Genomic DNA, 20787 nt, shown 5'->3' on the forward strand with positions numbered 1-20787 from the left:
TTTTGGGCCAGGCAGTGTAATTTATTCCTGTGATGGCAAAGCTGAATTTTCAGCATCATTACTCCAGTCTTCAGTGTCACATGATCTTTCAGACACCATTCTAATATGCTGATTTGCTGCTCAAAACAGTTAATATTTTTGTCTCCAAGATTCTTTGATAAATAGTAAGTTTAAAAGAACAGCATTTATTTGAAATGTAACATTTGAAATGTCTTTACTATCGCTTTTCATCCATTTAATACATCCTTGCTGAATAGTATATTTATTGTGACCCCAAACCTTTGAAAAGTAGTGTGTATGCATGCATGTATATATAATTATAAGATATATAATTGTTTATATATATATTTTCCATTATAATTATAAATGTATAGGCAGTTCCCACTGTGAAAAGTGTGAACCCACAACTCTTAAACTGTGAACTGTTCATGTTTACCACATGAACAATATAACTTATCTAGCACAAGCTTAACTGTGTGAACAGCCATGTGGGGTGCTAAACTCAGGAGTTTAAGCTTTAAGTTTCTATACTCTATCAAAGGGAAGGGCATGACAAGGATGACTTTATGCCCTTGTCTTTCGTCTGCACACAACAGTTCTGGGTGAAGGTTGTGCATGCGCCAGGCTCTATTACAGTGACAAGGCAATCTAGTCCCTTTGTGGGCGATGATTCTACTTCATTGATTTACAATGGAAAGGATATAATTTTGCTGGTGTTGGCAAAAAGCTCAAATGTCAGGCTTTTCAGAATGCCAGCATTGCCTTGTTCGCAGATGAATAAGGAGAAAGTCACCTTTTGTCTCCTGTTAAATATTCCTGCATAAATACAAAGGAGCATAATGCCCTCCTGATAAAAGGAAGCCCTGATTTATCCTGATTTATCCTTTAGTGTATAGATAAAACCCGCAGATAAATGCCAGGTTGGCCTTTTCATTTTTGTTCTCTGCGGTTCGCTTCTCTTTTTACAGCATATCGAGTTTGGAAGACGGGTGTCGCTTTCAGCGTTGCTTTGGTTTTGTGGAAAGGACACAACTTGCGCTACCTTGCCATTATCAGTAAAATATATCACAGTTTGTCACCGAATATGCTTCAAACCTGCATTAATTGTGTTTATGTTGGTTTGAAGTCTGAGTTTAGGACATAATGGGTGTGCAGTTTAACAACCTGTTATTGCTGAGAAAAAGTTTGACTCCTAGGTATTAACAGCCTCTTTATGGTAACAGTTAAAGCACACTACCTGTCGTTGAAATGCGAAAGGGACGGCAGGACTCGGTGGACATGGAATCAATTAGCTTTTGACCAGACTATACACACAAGCACACACATACACACACTCGCTTGTCTAAGACCCTGTCTTTCCCTTTCTTTCTCTCCTTTTTTCTATTCAGTAGCCTGTGATCATTTAGATTTGACATGCATTGTGGCTGAGCTGGTCTCTCTCTTTTGCTCTCTCTCTCCCTCTTTTGCTACTGTCTGTCATTAATTTCCAGGCTTTACAATTTGCCAAAAAAGAAAGAGAAAAGAGTGAGTGAGTGGTGGAAGGATAAGAGCTCAGTGTCCTTTTGAAGGGGTTTGTTATTGCACAAAAACAGCCGCCCAATAATTTTTCGTCAATGTTTAACTCTAAAAGCTTTTCCCCGTCAGCTTTTGAAAAGAAGAGCAATAAAGCCCTATTCATACGGACTGAATAAAAACAGTCCTCTGGGGGCTATGACCGAAGGGCTTCTTTTCTTCTGCCTCTAATCAAATAGGAACTGAAATGAATTAGAGTTTTCTTATGAAAATAGCCTTTGTTGTCAGGCAGGCCAGTAATTCATAAACAATAAGCAACGTCATTGTGTGGCTAGTAATATATTCATGCTGTGGAAAGGCTAGAAGGCAGTGCAGGACTATGGCTCTGTGAATGAGGGGAGGGAAGGATTGGTCCTGGACTCTTCATTTGCAGTCTGCACAGTGGGTGGTTCTGGTAACCACCAGTTTCTCTCTGTCTCTCGCTATTTCTCTCATGCTCCTGACATGGTCTCCTCATGCTCTACCTTTTTCCTTTCCATATGGCTTCTTCTGGCTGAGTTCGACCTTTCTCGAAGGCCTCCGCTCTTCCCTTGTGTTTTAACCTGTCAGGTTTTTCGTTTGCTCTCACATTCCCCTCCCCTCTTCTTTCCTCTGAGCAAAGCTATATATTCTTGAGAACTTCGGGACAACGTTGGATTCTGCTACCAAAACTCGTCTGTCTTGGGAAAAGTAGTGGATTATCTGAAGTAGGACGGTATGTGTATGAAGAGTTGCGGTCAAAGGGCAACTGGACAAGTTGGATCTTGAACTTCAGGATAGGATTGCCACTGGACACAAGTATCTACTAGATTATTAAGGAATAGCATTACTCTTTTAGTGGACCTGGAGGTCTGTGATGTTCGTTTTCCAACTTAATACGTGAAAATTTGCTGTCGTCGGTGTTTAGAGTCCATCACTTCTTTCTTGCTCTTCTACTTTGGAACTAACCATGGAGATGAGATTTGTCAAGCTCGTTTCCATCTTTTTCAAATAATCAAGGACTCAGTATTAAACAATACTTGTGGCATGAAGTTTTCAACTGTCATGATCGACATTTAGAGGAGCTCCTGCAACTGGTGCTATGAAGACTTGTGTCATTTTCATGAGTGGATTTTTTTATATAAGAACTTGTGGTGATGCTGCTTGATGACACTCAAATAAATCACCAGCTATCAACAATACGTGAGTCTTCCTGCTTGTTGTGGTAATATTGAGTGTTTAATCGCGTGTGTATAGCCTACTTGAAAAGCTAATTTACTTGAGTTTTCAAAAGAGTCTGTCTGACAACTTATTGAGAGATTTAGATGCTAATGACGGAAGAAAATCAGTTAAGTTCTCTTTTTAATTAACAGCATCTTTACTGGCGCTGAGGCATTGAAATAAGCGCCAGCTAAACTCTTAAGTTACTTTGACAACAGCGCTTCAAGCGAAGGATCATTTCTCAGCCCACTCGTCTAGTTTTCATATTCACAACTTTGCAGACTTTTAGACATAAACACATTCAACCGCTTGAAAACTAAACATGGATATTTCACATTCAAATATAGATCTGAATGCGTGTAACCGTTAACGACTGATACCACTGAAAAGTCTCGAACGTAATTTTCCTGTCATAGTTTAACCCATGTCAGACCGTCAGACGACCACAAGTTTATATCTCCTGAACCTCCCGCTTCATAATATCTTAGAATAAAGATACTGATCAAGCCGTCAATCTGTTGTTTTCTCGTTACATCTTGTTGGAATGAATGTATAAGATCAAAGTACTCGAGTAAGTCACAAACTGAGTCAGTACCGGAGCTCAACAGCAGGTGGCAGCGTTGCTCCATGAGAAATTCGAGGACGTAAAGCGCAGCACAGGTTCAGGATGGAAGATGTAGATGTCATGAGCGACACCTTCAAAACAACTTCAACTTGAGGCGTTTTTACACAGGCAAGTTAATGCTTTTGTGCATCCTTTTTACCCTCTCCAAATTCGGCGCGATTTCCTTTATCATTTCGTGTAAATGCATGTGTTCTATAGCAAGTTCTTTTTTAAAAGCATGTTTTTAAACGGTTGTGATTAGTAATTCGGTGTACCTAAGTTATTGACATTTAATTAGTTACTTTAATTTGTTATTTGTACACACACACACCGGCCACTTTATTAAGTAGCATACACCTTGCTAGTACCGGGTTGTCTTCAGAACTGCCTTAATTCTTCGTGGCGTAGATTCAACAAGGTGCTGGAAACATTCCTCAGAGATTTTGGTCCATATTTGGTCAATGATAGCATAACACATTTGCTGCAGATTTGACGGCTGCACATCCATGATGTGAATCTTCTGTTCCCCCCCACATCCCAAAGGTGCTCTATTAGATTGAGATCTGGTGACTGTGGAGGCCATTTGAGTTTAGTGAACTCATTGTCTTGTTCAAGAAACTAATTTGAGATGATTTGAGCTTTGTAACATGCTGTGTTATCATGCTGGAAGTAGCCATCAGAAGATGTGATCATAAAGGCGTTTAAACGATGCTCAACTGGTACTAAGGGCCCAAAGTGTGCCCCAGAATAAATCCCCCACACCATTAGACCACCACCACCACCAGCCTGAATCGTTGATACAAGGCAGGACGGGTCCATACTTTCATGTCATTTACTCCAAATTCTGACCCTACCATCTAAATGTCACAGCAGAAATTGAGACTCATCAGTCCAGGCAACCTTTCCCCCCCAATCTTTTATTGTACCGTTTTGGACAATAATTAGCCTCAGTTTCCTGTTCTTAGCTGACAGGAGTGGCACCCGCTGTGGTCTTCTGCTGCTGTAGCCCATCTGCTTTCAGAGATGCTCTTCTGCAGACCTCGGTTGTAACGAGTGGTTATTTGAGTTACTGTTGCCTTTCTATCAGCTCAGACCAGACTGGTCATTCTCCTCTGACCTCTGGCATCAACAAGGCATTTCCCCCCCACAGAACTGCCAGATATTTTATTTTTCTGACCATTCTCTGTAAATCCTAGAGATGGTTGTGCCAGAAATTCCCAGTAGATCAGCAGTTTCTGAAATACTCAGACCAACCTGTCTGGCACCAACAACCATGCCATGTTCAAAGTGACTTAAATCACCTTTCATCCCCATTCTGATGCTCAGTTTGAACTTCAGCAGATCATCTTGATCATGTCTACATGCCTAAATGCATTGAGTTGAGATATATATATATATATATATATATATATGAGAGAGAAGAGACAGAGAGATATTTATCACATTTTAACTGTCCCCTCTCCCGATTTATTAAATAATCTACAGACTACTGTTTGCCTGTCACTCGGCTTACTACAAATATCACAGTTAAATGGTGTATTTTAAAGAACTATTGTACATTTTAAATGAACCTGTAGTTATTGGCCTCTTATTGATATATTGTCAAGTTTTTGTTAAGCTGTGTGTTACTGTTAAAGGATTAGTCCACTTTTAAATAAACTTTTCCTGATAATTTACTCACCCCCAATTCAACCAATATGTTCATGTCTTTCTTTCTTCAGTCGAAAAGAAATGAAGGTTTTTGACAAAAACATTCCAGGATTATTCTCCTTCAATGGCCTCCAAACGGTTGAAAGTCAAAATTTCTGTGCAGCTTCAAAGGGCTTTAAACAGCGCCAGTTACATTTTTTCCGTAAGTTGAATAGGGTAGGCTATGACATACAGCGTAAACTTTTTGGAGAATACGGAAATGCGGTTTTGGCGGAAGCACTTAGAAGGCGAACATTTGTTTATATAAAGCATATACATTTACATTTTTTTTTTTTTCGAAAATGACCGATCGTTTCGCTAGATGAGACCCTTTTTCTTCGTCTGATATCGTTTAAAGCCCTTTGAAGCTGCACTAAAACTGTCATTTGGACCTTGAACCGTTTGTTGTCCATTGAAGTCCATTATATGGAGAAAAATCCTGGCATGTTTTCATCAAAAACCTTCATTTCCTTTCGACTGAAGAAAGAAAGACATGGACATCTTGGATGACATGGGGGTGAGTAAATTATCAGCAAAAGTTTATTTAAAAGTGAACTAATCCTTTAAAGGGGTAGTTCACACAGAAATGATCATTCGTTCATCATTTACTCATGCTTGTGTAGTTACAAACCTGTGAAACACGCAAGAAATCTTATGCACTGGCAGGCTCAGTCATCGTTTACTTTCATTGCTTCTATTTTCCACACAACAAAAGAGAATGGTAAAAGAAGGTCAATGTTTGGAACAGCATGATAGTGAGTACACTGACAGAATGGTCCTTTTTGTGTGATCTATCACTTTAACGGGTAATCTGCAGTAGCTGGCTTGATCCCGTAGAGGGCGCGCAAGACTGTTATAAGAGACTTCACATCTAATATGATACTCGCTCTATAAAGGTTGAATGGTTGCCTATTTATTTGGCAAATGCCAATTTTGAGTACATGCGGGACTTTAAAGACGGAGTAACTAATTAAAACTTGTCAAAAAATTTGAAGAAAAAAAAATAGCCCTACATGATTATGTTGCCCTATAATTAACACTGCCTCAGGTACAAACAGCCTTTCTTTCCCTTTGTTTATTCAGCAAAAATAACACGACGTACATTACCAAAAGGGCAAATGTCATTATTGTAGTTAATTAAGATTTGATTTATTTTACAATTAAACATCAAAAGCTGAATCAATAATCCGAAAAAAGAAATGGGAAGAGTAAACACTGTGCCTTAAAACAAATGAAAAAAAAAAAAAAAAAAAAAAAAAAAAACATTTAATTAAAACACTTTGAATTTCAAACCTTCCCAAGATTCAGCCATGATTGAGCAGAGAAATAATCTTAATATATGTTTAACTCTAGATAATATTCATTCAAAAATAACATTAAGTATAGTGACAGGAAATTCTCTCACCATTATATGTGCTATTGTTCACTGCCCCCTCCCTTTCATCTGTATGAAACATGGCTTCTCATCACACACTAGATATATTTAAAACACACAGGATGTGACATACAGACATGGGTGAAAGGAAAGAATCATCCTGTTTCTTACTACCTGGTTTAACATTCACAAATAGATGGGCGTTGGCATGGGAACATGCCCCTGGCTGCTACCTGAATGAGGACGCAGGGCCTCTGCAAACGGCGCAGTCAAAGGAATGACCCAGCAGGCTGCACATTTTTACCTACAGCCGTATCCATGACAACAAAGTCTCATACCCACTATCGAGCTCTACTATTGAATATTTGATTGACAGATGTCCAAATGTCAACTACTCCCTCTCAGGTAAATAGTCCAGGCGTTTTGCATTTTCATTTTTTTTAGCAGATATCCTTTCCTTTGCTTGCACACACTATATTTCTAGCTTGACAGGGTCACAGGTCATGTACACTTTTTTTTTTTTTTTTTTTTTTTTGCCATGATGTGTTTGTATGTGCTTTTACTTCTTGTTTAATTTGACATCAGCTCTGACTGCCAGCTCGCTGCTTTACTTAGCGAGTGTATTTTTATATGTGATGCGCATTAGCAGAGACAGATCCGCTATACAGAGCTGGGCCATCTTTCATAGCAAAGAGACTGTATTAATCCATCTCCTCGGCCTAAAAGAGGCGCTGTACTTAAAGTACCACAGTCTCTTCCATATTAGAGCGTCAAAGTGGAGATTCAATCACAGTAATGGTCAGCGTCTCACGGCGCATCTCCATCGATCCAAGGGACAGTGTATTGGCTGCATTAGTGAAAAGGAAATTGAGTGCTATTTTCTAGTCGTCACAGTCTATTTGTCATTCAGAATTGAGACATGCGGATCTATGGTTTGAATATGAATGTCAAAGCTGGCCTGAGGTCTGTGCGTGTGTGTGTGTGTGTGTGCCTAAGTGAGATAATTCCCTGTAAAGTATCCATTTTCTATAGTATTATACTATACTATACTATATATATAAATATGCTGTTCTACTAATTAAGGCCAGTTAATAATATATATTTTAAATAGTTATTCATCTTTATTAATATAATTATACAACGACTTGAATGTTAAAGTTAGCATATTAAAGAATATTAAAATTAACATATTCAAGTATGGTAACACGACTTTTCCCTCAATAAACTCATAATTTACTGCTTATTAATAGTAAGGTAGTTGTTAAGTTTAGGTATTGGGTAGGATTAAGAATGTAGAATAAGGTCATGCAGAATAAGGCATTAATATGTACTAATATTCCATTAATATGCACGCTAATAAGCAAAATACCCTAAAATAAAGTATTTTATAAACCATATACAGCCTATATAAATATATCATACTTTATACATTATGTAGTCTGTGTGTGTATAATATAATATATAGACACGACTTCTAATGTGCGGTTCAAATGAATAAGGTCAAATTTGTGTCTAACTGTTGCGTAATATTGCTTTCCTGTGTTTCAAGGCGTATTATGCATGATTTAATTTTGGATAGGTTATTTGTTTTCTTAATAAAGGCGCAGGCAGCACACAGCGTGCGCAAACCCTTTTGTTGTGAATCATTACGAGCTCTGTAAATTCTCTTATCTCCAGCTCTGATAACCCATTCACAATCTGGCCATAAAGAATTTGATAGGCTAATTGAATAGGGCTTCGATGCACACTTTTGTAATAGAGCATTATAAATCTGGAACGAAGGTGACAGGGGTACAAAAGGGAGCGCTTTAGGGCGAGACTCCCTCCCTTTCAGCCGCTGACTTTACAATAAGTTTTGCAGCTTTGAATGTTGGGCTGTAAAAGAGTGCTCTCTGCTTGAATCGATTGCCCCCACCTAACAAGTCCTCTGCCCTCCAACACTGAGAGAGCGAGGGATGGATTTGTTGAGGGCAGTGATACAGAGGCCTTGCTGCTATCTTGATCCTTCATGTGCTGCACGGCCATATGGACCATTAACCCTCACAGTTTTATCTAACACCAGTGATTAGCGTCAAGACCTTGCAGTCCTATTGATGGCATGTGTGTGTGAGGGAGATGATGTATGACTATTACCTCTCTAACATTTATCTCCTTTTGTCTGTCTTTTCACATTTAGGGAGAGAATTAGTGGAGGTCTGCTGACTTTCTGATGTGATGTTGATAGCATTATTTGCCAGTTTGTGTGAATTGCTTCACTAATTTGTCTCTTCTCTTGTGGTTGAGTCAGTATTGGATGAGGTGTACTAGTATTTTTTCTTCTGGCTGGTAGTACAATGGGTTACAGGTTTATCTGGTTTATACACACATTCCATATTCCCTTTTTTTCCCTCAATTTTTTTCTGTTCAGTCAGTGATCAGTGTGCCTATATAATATATTAATTATCATGGCATAATCTTAGACATAATATTAACTTTTTGATTTCTATCTGTTAAACAATACTTTGTGCATTCAAATTCATTTCATTTTCCCTATTATGAAATTAGATATCTTTCAGCAAATTTGAAAAGATGTGTTTTTAATAGAAATGTGGTTTTATAAATATTAAAAGTTATTTAATTTTTGGGTATGTGAGGAAAAAAGAGAGAAAGCCTGGATTAGATGCAAGTGGCAGGAGTTTGACAAAGCCCATATCAAATAGCTGAAACGAGGCAATCGATGGAAAATGGTCAATATATTGTACTGAACAATATTAAAATGTGCTTATGTAAGTAAATATTATAATTATATTTAATGTCTAACAAGTGGATATTTCCCAAGATAGACTCATGATTGTCTTGCTTATATTTCGGCTGCAAAAAGAAGCTATTGAATATTTCCACTGTTATTGAAAGCAGATTTATTGGATACATGTTGACAGCAGGGGCATGTAGTCACACTTTATGGAGTAAACAGGATTATAAGATTTTCATCAATTAAAACATTACAGCGGTTATGAAGCACTAAACAGTTTAAGAAATGGCAAAATGTAAAAGATAACAGAAATATTAAAGCATTGTTTTGGACAAAAATATTGGGTTGCACTTTATTGACTTTTTTAATGTGTCCTTACGTTGTAATTATACATTTAAGTACTGAGTAATATTAATTAACAACATGTACTTACTATAGGGTTAGGTTTAGGATAAGGGTTTGGATTAGGGTTAGTTGCATGTAATTATGCATAATTTACTGTTAATATAGTACTACTTACTGTTGTAAGTACATGTAACATGTAACAAGGACACTGTAAAATGAAGTGTTGTGAAAAATTGTAGTTAATAAATTGCATTACTTTCTCTGACTATATATATTTAGGTGTGTATGTAGGTGTGTTTGTGTGTGTGTGTGTGTATATATATATTTATTTGTAAATATATATATATATATATATTTCTGTCACTGCAGCACAGACAGTGCAATTTACAGGATTTGGTGATTTTTCGCTTCATTTATTTGTATATTATAATACATATATGGTGAGAGATCATTCATATGCTTTTTTTGACACGAAAGAGTGAGTACAAGAGTGGTACATTTCTCTTTTAGTTTTAAATGGCACTTGCCTTTGCAAGAGTTTTTAAATAATTTATTTATTTTTCAAGGACAGTCATTTTAATAAGAGCTCACACAAAGGTGTTAATATTAATCATGTTTTCCCCACTGTCATTCATGCTATTTCTGGTTAATACCTGCTCTGCTTTGTTATTCATGTTAGAAAATATTACAGCAGTCTGACACCAGTGTAAGCGTTTTTCTTACTAAAATCCGTCTTCTGTTCATCCACATTAACACTGAATCCAGTATTCAAAGTACAGTCAATTAACCATTTTGAAATCAGCCTGGAGTTCACAATCAGATCATTAAGCAAGTTTTACATATGGTCAGCTTAGATGTCCTTTGCTTTATTTTTCTGAATGTGCTGTACTATTTTTCCCTCTCATGAAATTAGATGTCTTTCCGCAAATTTGAAAATATATGTTTTTAATACAAATGTGGTTTTATAAACTTTTTTTTTTTTTTTCAGCTTGCCTTTTGGATATGTGAGAAAAAAGAAAGAAAGCCTGGATTAGGTGGCAGAAATTCGACTAAGCCCTTATCAAATAGCTGAAAAGAAGAAACCAATGTAAAGTAGTCCAAATTGTTCATAAAATGTTTAGCTAAAGCTATCTTATTACTTGAAATAATATCACTGTATATTTCAAATACTGTCTGCTTTGTTGGCCATTGGTGCACTGCACTCACAACACCCACTGAAGCTCTGCTATATAGTTTGACCCTGACCTGTTTAAGGAAACTAAGCTCAGTACGACATTTAAGTGAAGCAATTTACTTGTGTGGACCTTACAGTCTGCCTGTGTTTTGTTTCAGGGCGCTGGGCACCCCACATATACTCACACTCACTGCACTAATATTTACGCGTGTTTTATCTGTAATGGTGTTTAGTGTGCTCTTGAATGCTGAGGGTTGTTGACAGTGAGAGGGGAGGTGTGTGCTGCCATCACTTTACCTGTCAGAGCGAATACACACATCCACACACACACAAACCTGTCAGAGAGGACGCTTTGAGTCAATGGTGCTACATGGAGAGGACTGTAATGGCGTCTATTTCGACACAAGTGCTGTTCTCTTAAATTGAGTGACACTTACATTTCTGTCACTGCAGCACAGACAGTGCAATTTACAGGATTTGGTGATTTTTCGCTTCATTTATTTGTTTATCTCAAAACTGGTTAAACAACATGGAGTTTAATTGATGTAGTGGACATTTCACTAACGTGAAGCTAAATGGCTTTATTTGGTTGAAGAGGCTGGAGAACTTTCAAGTCTTAAACCAAATTGTTTAGGTCAAAGGGTTAATGATGCGTACTCTAAGAGTGTCCACGATCAAGAAACAGAAAATCTCTTTTAAATACTTCTTAGAAATGTACTTTTCTGTATTCATGTGGTTTTGAAAAACCATTTGTTCTATTTTCAATAATAGTTACAATTTAATGACTCTAAAACGGTCATATGGCGTAACCATCAAGTGATAAGTAGGCTTAATGTATTTTTTTTCATACCATGATACATATTAGCGTATTAATCTTAATTATTATTTTCAAAAGCTGTAAATAGTGTACGCGTTTAAGATAAAGTATTTTTGGTAACACTTTAGGATCCAATTCTCACTATTAACTAGCTGATTATTAGCATACATATTACTAGGATATTGGCTGTTTATTAGTACTTATGAAGCACATATTAATGCCTTATTCTGCATGACCATATTCTACATCCCTTAATACTACCCAATACCTAAACTTAACAACTACATTACTAACCTTTCTAACTAATAAGCAGTAATTAGGAGTTTGAGGCAAAAGTCGTAGTTAATAGTGAGAATTAGACCATAATATAAAGTGTGACCCTTTTTTTTTTTTTACAAGTATCATGAATTATTATTATTATTATTATTATATTTTCCAACCTGACCTAACCTTGTGATGTCATTAAGTCAATGAGGATCTGCTGGTATCCTCTCTATGATATAATTTTTTTTCTTCTTGTTGCTTGCACCACATGACTTGTGGACAGAAGTTTTGTTGAAATATTATTGCATTTATTAAGAAATGATGATAATAATACAAGAGTATGCCAAACTACTTTGAGTAGAATAGAATAATATTAGTAAAAGTTGTATCGCCCTGACAATTTATGCCCCTAAAAATATTAAAATGATGTTTAATACAGAAATTAAAAACTTTCTCATCATAGAATAGGTGCATTCGGATCATTGTATGTGTGAATTGCATTTGAATGTATTTTTGAATAATTTAATAGATCAAGGCCGTATAAGTCTGTACAGTAATTGGAAGAAACTCCAAGTGCTGTAGTTGGAACATAAGGAGTGGTTGAAGTAGCCAGAAAAAGATGTGAAAATAATAACTCGAGTGCAGTTGTGAAGTTCTCTGTTCTGTTTGTAGGTGGTGCTTTAGCGGTGCATTTGGCCTGGAAGAGAATTTGACTCCATAATGAAATATAATCTAAGCCTTAGCAAACTGAAATCAAATTTCAAGGAGGCCTTAATTTCAGTTCATTTTGTCCTTACCTCAGATCACATTTTCTCCCAATTGATTGTGCAAACGTTGCCATATCCAAGGGTCCTCAGTTTTTGAACGCTAATCAAATTCAATTTGACCGCCAAAGAAAATAGACAATCTATTTTAGCTCTCCATCTCTCTGTATCTCTCATTTTCTCCCTCTTTCCCTCCACCCCAGAAACTTTCTCTCTGTGTGTCTCTCTGTGAAGGTGTATATGTATCCTCCTGGACCATGCAGATCCAGTCGACGCTTGTTTGTATGTTTCGATGTGTGCACGTGGGGTGTTATGTGTATTTGAGACAGGGGTGTGAGTGATTTTGGCAATTGCTGAAGTGGGATGCAAACTCATCTTATTTACCAGAGAATAGGCCAATTAAGGCCGAGTCGGGAATGAGCAGTGGTGCAGGAAACCAAGTGAATGTTCCATTGATTAGCAGCTTTCGCTTAATCACAGTCTCTCATAAGCTCATGTGCCGCTGTCAGCTGGGGCTTGCTCTTCACTCCTTTTCGAGGAGCAAAGGTTCGGGTGTCAGCGTGGAGGTGACACAGGCCAGTGATTACGTTTCCGTCTCCTCAAAGACATCAGGATGTCATCCAGAAAAATGAGGCACGATTAGCTCCAGCAACTTTTCCTGCCTCATGAAAAACAAGAATTCCCAATTTGCAGGAAATGGGAAGTTTTCATTGAGGGAAGGCTCTGAATGAGCGCTAATGCTGGCGTTATGTGTGTGTTTGTGGAGCGTAATGGATGGTGTAAAACATCAGCGTGTATTGATGCTCTTTCTCCTAAAGCCCTGCTTCCCCTTTTTCTAGCCTTGCCTAAATTTGCGCAAATTGAAAAGCGATAAAGAAGCAGACTCGTCTAATAAGCATTACTTATCATATTAATTAAAAGAGGATGACACAATATGGCTGACAGCTGTGGGTTTTGATTTGTTGTGTTGCTAATGTGACACTCATTATACAGGTCATGGTGAGACAAAGCCGCAGGGGTAGCCGTGGTAACATGCAGATGCAGAGACTGAGGCCTGCTACACAAACACCGGGGTCTCGCCTAAACAGCCCATAATTACCTCAACGCGCAGACAAACAGTAACCATGGAGAGGTGAGCGGCAGTTATGACCTCAGAGCGGGACATGGATTCAATTCTGTAATTGTTTTTTTAATGGAATTAGTTTTCGCCCGATTTTTCGAGAGGATCCGTCTTTCTGCGCAAAAGCTCGCATTCAAAGGCGCCGGCCTTAATGATGGGATGAATGCTGAACTGGCTGTGCTCGGCTCTTTATCTTCCATCTCTCTTTCATTTTATGAGGTTTGTTGAATATGTAGAGTAGCGCAGAAAACATATTAGCGCTCTGACCCGTGAGGTGACTATCTTCCCGTATTGCACCTATCCTGTTTCATTACCAGCCTACCATTCATTTGGATTATTAAAGGCAAGTGTGTGAGTACAGAGGGAACTTTTAGTCGGTTGGAGAGCTGTGAGTTGCTCTGAAGGGGTCCACGTTGGGATTCAGATGTGACAGATGCTTTTTTTGGGGCTTCTTGTTTGAAGTTTTGAAAATGGACCTCTTAAAGGAATGTTTCAAGTTATACTTATTGATTACCACATTGATGTCGATTACCACAAAAATTAATTTAATTTAGTTTTTCTTTTTCTTTAAGAAAAAAAATCTGGGTTACAGTGAGGCAGTTAAAATGGAAGTGAATGTTAAAATGCTGTTTCAGTGGTATAGACAAACCATGAACAATATGCGGTAACACTTTAGTATGGGGAACAATTCTAACATTCAAGTTGCTTATTAGGTTGCATATTGCTAGAATATTGGCCGTTTATTGGTACTTATAAAGTACATATTAAAGGATTAGTCCACTTTCAAATAAATATTTCCAGATAATTTACTCACCCCCATGTCATCCAAGATGTCCGTGTCCTTCTTTCTTCAGTCGAAAAGAAATTAAGGTTTTTAATGAAAACATTACAGGATTATTTTCCTTATAGTGGACTTCAATGGACTTGAAGGTCAAAATTACAGTTTTAATGCAGCTTCAAAGGGCTTTAAACGATACCAGACGAGGAATAAGGGTCTTATCTAGCGAAACGACTGGTCATTTTCTAAAAAAAATCAAAATATATATGCTTTATAGGCACAAATGATCGCATCACAAGTGCTTCCACCAGAACGCGATTCCGTATTCTTCAAAAAGCTTACGCTAAATGTCCTACGCCTTCCCTATTCATCTTACGGAAAAAACGGAACTGGCGCCACTTTCGTTCCGTAAGTTGAATAGGGAAGGCGTAGGACATTCAGCGTAAGCTTTTTGAAGAATACGGAATCGCGTTCTGGTGGAAGCACTTGTGATGCGATCATTTGTGCCTATAAAGCATATACATTTTGATTTTTTTTTTTTTAGAAAATGACCGATCGTTTCGCTAGATAAGACACTTATTCCTCGTCTGGTATCGTTTATAGCCCTTTGAAGCTGCACTGAAACTGTAATTTTGACCTTCAACCGTTTGGAGACCATTGAAGTCCACTATAAGGAGAATAATCCTGGAATGTTTTCATCAAAAACCTTAATTTCTTTTCAACTGAAGAAAGAAGGACATGGACATCTTGGATGACATGGGGGTGAGTAAATTATCAGGAAATTTTTATTTGAAAGTGAACTATTCCTTTAATGCCTTATTCTGCATGACCTTATTCTACATCACTTAATCCTACCCAATACCTAAACTTAAATGCTACAACATCTACCTTACTATTAATAAGCAGTAAATTAAGAGTTTATTGAGGCAAAAGTCATAGTTAATAGTGAATATGTGTTCCCCATACTAAAGTGTAAAAATGGCTGATTTACATAATTTCACTGAGGAAAAAAAATCAGTTACTACCCTGTTCTGTGAAACGTTATATTCAATTTTACAACTTCAGTGACAACCTAACACTTTAAAACAACCATAAAATGAGCTTGCATCTCAAATAATACACAAGTTTTAACAGGAGAATGAACGTAAGTGCTTATAGAAAATTATAAGTGTCACATTTCAAAAATTGTCCCCATTCACTTCTATTGTAAGTGCCTCAACGTAATTTTTTGCGGTAATCAGCATAATGCTATTGATTGAGCTTAGTATTGAATATTCCTTTTGACATAGTCACTACTATGTAAATAATCTAAGCAGATTTTTTTAAGTAAATAAATAAATAAATTGCAATCCATTTCATTGCCCTTGCAAATGCTGAAATGAAACAGCATTATGCAAATCTAATAATACTATATGCTATATAAGGTAAACCTGTCTTAAAGCCTTTTGAATATTCATAGCTCCATATGTGTGTGGTCTGATATGTTTGAAACAGTATCTGAAATGACTGACAAAACATTTCTGCTTAATACAGCAAAGGACGGCAGGGCTTCATGAAGTATTAGCTAGCGTGCTGATCATAAAGTCTTCTCATACATATTGACTGTTGCGTTGGCATGCAGATGAAAATTATGTTGTTGGCTGCATACTAAGAGGAGGTGTGTGTGTGTGTGTGTGTGTGTGTGTGTGTGTGTGTGTGTGTGTGTGTGTGTGTGAGCGAGCATGTGTTTAGATGAAAGACAATATAACTACGCGTAATGACTTTTCTGTGTGTGGCCCTAGAGACGGGACGTTTTCTGCCTATTTGAGCATTTAGGAAACCGCTAGAGATGGTTCATCAGCGCTGTGGTGTATTAGATGTGATCTGACAGGATCTTATGGAGATTCGAGCACAGACCAGACAGGGGAGAGAGCGAGGTGACAACGAGGGGTCAGGATTGGATGCCCTGAAACGCCAGAGGGCACACAGAGCTGGAGGTCACTGTGGTTGGGTCAGCTCAGAGGTGATCCAATTCCCCTCTAGTTTCAGCATTTCTAGATTGTGTGAGATTGTGTGCGGGTCCTTTTGAACTCACTCCGCTCAGAGGTCAGCAGAAAGAGATGAAGAACCATAACATATCATAACAACACTGTGTGTTTGTATGCCGGTGTGTGTTTGTGTGCCGTTTTTAAATTGATTTTCTGCGAGTTGAGTGACAAGGGTCTGATTTCAGTGCACATATAGAATATATACGTTTATATGTTTTAATGTGTGTATGTATGGCACATTAGTGTTGGCACTTGTGAATCTAAGTGACATTGACTGGGCCAGACTGTAATTAGGGATCGGGTTGGATGGTCTGTGAAAGCAATGCATAATGGGATGTTTCCTCTGACACTGAGCATTTCCCAACAGCTGCCTGTCAGTCTGATCTCAGCCCTTTTAAAAGAGGACACTTTAATTAGTCACAATCCCTAGAGGAGCCTCTCATTTACAGTCATGCCCATCTTGATGTAAATCAGCTTTCTACCCATCACTCTTTTCTCCTTTCACTCCTTTTTTTATCTAGAGTTTCCCTCCATCACTTCGTGGCTCCATCATTATGTCATTTTATTCTCCGCAGCACACCTGTCTCTCTTTCACTCCATCTTCGAAGTTCATTTTATCTGCCCTCACCGTCCCACCTATTCATCTACACCATTTCTCATTTCCTTCATCTCCATTTCCTTCAGTTCTCTTGAGACTGCAGCTCTGCCAAGATGACTTCTCTAACTTGGCCACCCAGACTTACTTTGGTCAGCCATGTTTTTTTAGTCCAGGGTCTGACATCACGGTCTTTTTTTGTATGCATCTGTTAATTTATTAAAAAAAAAAAAAATTAAAATGCAACTATGCATCTATGATGAGTATTTTTTTTTTGGGAGAGAACATGAAGAATCATTTGAAAATGGCACCTCTGAGTCCAGACCTTAAAGGGTTAGTTCACCCAAAAATGAAAATTCTGTCATTTATTACTCACTCTCATGTTGTTTCACATTCGTAAGACCTTCGTTCATCTTCGGAACACAAATTAAGATCTTTTTGATGAAATCTGAGAGGTTTCTGTCTCTCCATAGAGATCCAATGCAACTACCACTCCAAGGTTCAGAAAGATAGGAAAAAACATCATTAAAGTACTCCATGTGACTCCAGTGGCTTAAACTCAATTTTATTAAGCGACGTGAGTGCTTTGTTTGTGCAAAAAAACCAAACATAATTAACCACTTTATTTACAAAATAATATTATCAAAAGCGCTCATGCAACAATGCCAGCTCTCGCGTGAACACAACACGCATGCGTCTTGAAGCTCTCGTGAACGTGTGTTACAGATCAATATTTTTGTAAGTAAAGTGGTAAATTACGTTTATTTGCGCAAACAAAGCACTCACGTTGCTTTATAAAACTGAGTTTAAGCCACTGGAGTCACATGGAGTACTTTAATGATGTCTTTTTCCTACCTTTCTAGACCTTGGAGTGGTAGTTGCATTGGATCTCTATGGAGAGACAGAAACCTCTCAGATTTCATCAAAAATATCTTAATTTGTGTTCCGAAGATGAACGAAGGTCTTACAGATGTGGAACAACACGAGGGTGAGTAATAAATGACTGAATTTTCAGTTTTGGGTGAACTAACCCTTTAAATTCATTGAAAGTCTTTGGGATGTGCTGGAGTAGACTTTACAGAGTGCATTGTCAATACAAGATCTTGATTAAAAATTTATGCACCTCTTGATGGAAATAACATCAGAACATTTTATTTATTTATTTAAGGTCTTGACTCAGAGGTGCCAATTCATGTATGAAAATGATTGTTCATGCTTCTTCCTAGCCATTCTTTCACAATTTGAGCCTGATGAATCTTGGCTTTGTCATGCTGGAATATGGCCATGATACATCTTCCTACATGGTTGTTTAAGAAATGAAAAGCTACACACTCCATCAATTAGGGTAAACGATCTGTTCCCAAAAATATAACATGCTAGAAACATAATAATCACTGCAATAATGAACCAATCATAGACTCTTAAGTATTTGCCTAATTAAATTTCAAACACAGACTTATTTATATGTTTTAATTCATATATTTATATAATTGTTAAAATGCTTTGTAATTTATCATTTTTAGAGTCATTAAATGTAAACTTTTCTTGAAAACTGTATTTTCTTCCGAAACCAACATGAAAACAAAGGCCTGGTTTCACAGACAGGGCTTAGGCCTTATTTCAATTAGGGCATTTAAGTAGCTTTTATAAACATACCCTAGAAAAAAAAAAACATTACTGGTGTCCATCTTGAGACAAAACAATGACTCTGACATATTTTAAGATATGTCAGTGCAAGTTGCTTTCAGTTAAAACAGCTCAAACATGCATTTTAGTCTAGGACTAGCTTAATCTTTGTCTGTGAAACCAGGGGAAAGAGTAATGTTTTAAGCTTGATTTTCCTTATCTTTTCCGTGGACACTCCTTTTTGTTGTTGATCCATAAACCAACATGGACCAGCATAGAAATTCATGTTGGTGTAATCTGCTTCATTTATACTCAACATGATGCTTTGCTCATCTCTGTACATCTACTGTATGTTCCCATTTTCTAATGTGCTCAACTTTCACTGATTTTCTCTCACCCTCTTCTTGTATTTTCAGTCAGACAACATGTTGGCCAGCATGGTGTATTTTCTGCTGACCCCAAGAGTGTTTTTGTGTGGGAGGTGACATTGTTTCCTGACCCTGGGGAGATCCTGTCACGGTGCACACTCATCTGGTCTCTGATTGCTTTCTCTTTCTCCTTGTTTTTCAATAGCACGCTATATCTCTCCCTTCATCTCAACACGCTTTGCCTCATGAGGAGCAGTTTCACCTTGACCGTCTCAGAGTTTGAACCGAGCGCCGCTTTGCCCCATCCATAAAAAACACAGGTTGTTCACGGGTCAGCAGACTACTAATGACTGTTATTTAAGGTTCTGCTTTGCCACGCATCTACAACCGAAAACGTCTTCTTTATGTACAATAAACAACAGCGGTAACCTTGTTCCAACATTTAGTAACTTTCTTGTCTTTAACCTTGGTTTATATAGTACATGAGAGTTGTTTTCTGGCATTTTTGTCCTCTTTTTTTTCTGTTGGTTTCTTTCCATTGTTCATGCTCTATTGTGAGCTCAATGAATGGAACAACATTGCTGCATGTTTCCTGTCAGTCATGTTGGTTTTAAAGGAGAGGGTGAACTCATCGACTGTTGACTGTTGTGGTGCCGTCAGAGCTGTCCATCTCTCAGTGTCAGCCAGTGAAGTTGTCATTTCCAATGTCATTCTGACATGGAAATAATCAAGCGGAGTCAAAAATGTTTCACCCTCCTCCTCCAGCACCCTCTTTGAAAAATGTTTGTGCTCCTACTCACTCACCTCATATGGCTTTCAGCTTGTTGATCCTCTTTATGAGGCTTTGTGACTTTGACATTGGATCTTTTTAAAGCTTCCTCTACTATTTTGAAGTTATGGCATATGATTAAATGTTTTAGCGTGTTAGCAAAAAAGTCAATTTGCTCATCCCATGGCTTTTGACTCCAGTATGCCAAGGTTACGTTCAAGGCTGGAAAACACTACACTACTTCAAAAATCTGAACAGATTTTAAAACACTAGGCATCTTGTTGACTTTGTAAATGGTTAAAGAGAAAAACTAGGCATCATACACTAAACGACTGGGGATCACACACTACCAGTCATTCCGCACACAATAAACTCATACAGAAATGTGCGCCTTGTTGCTAGGAGACGCATAACAAATGAAAACAATGTGTGCTCTAAAATCAGCTCAAAATGTTTGATATCCTCCAGCTGGATGAAATCATAGGCCCCATTTACACTAGTGCGTTTTTATTTTAAAACAGTGTTTTAAAATGAAAACGATCCTCATCTACACTGGCGTTTCCACAGCGTTTCAGAAACGATCTCCGTCTACACTACACGGTCGAAAACGCATGTCACATGACTGTTGATGCACACTGGGCATGTGCGTATAAGTGTAAACAGTTGCCTCTTGCGCATATGGGCAGCTGCAGTATTAAAAAATTCAGAGTTTAACTGCACAGTGCCTGCTAAAAATTACAACAAAGCCAGAAAAGATTGCAGTTCATTCTCCATGTTATTGTTTACATGGTTGTCAAGGATACGCAGAGTGAATCTGGGCAGCCACACCATAGTTTTCAAAAGTCTCCATTTTAGTCCATTTACACTGAAACGCAACCCCGGCGTTTTCAAACTAAAACGGGGTCTGCAGCGTTTTCGAAAGTCTCCGTTTTCGAGGTTTGAAAACGGCGGTGTAGTGTAAACGACAGGCGTAACCGTAGCAAAACTTAT

The 20787-nt window shown here is 37.8% G+C and overlaps 1 protein-coding gene across 1 annotated transcript in view; it reads left to right on the forward strand.

Annotated features, from left to right (window-relative positions):
- Positions 1–1870: 1870 nt before the first annotated feature.
- sox1a (SRY-box transcription factor 1a) overlaps positions 1871–20787 on the forward strand; it is a 93602-nt gene continuing 74685 nt past the window's right edge. Inside the window, exon 1 of the transcript XR_007931732.1 lies at positions 1871–2733. The gene's annotated coding sequence lies outside the window, so the exon portion shown is untranslated. The remainder of the gene's footprint in view (positions 2734–20787) is intronic.

The sequence above is a fragment of the Ctenopharyngodon idella genome, chromosome 9, assembly GCF_019924925.1.
Source record: "Ctenopharyngodon idella isolate HZGC_01 chromosome 9, HZGC01, whole genome shotgun sequence".
NCBI lineage: Eukaryota > Metazoa > Chordata > Actinopteri > Cypriniformes > Xenocyprididae > Ctenopharyngodon > Ctenopharyngodon idella.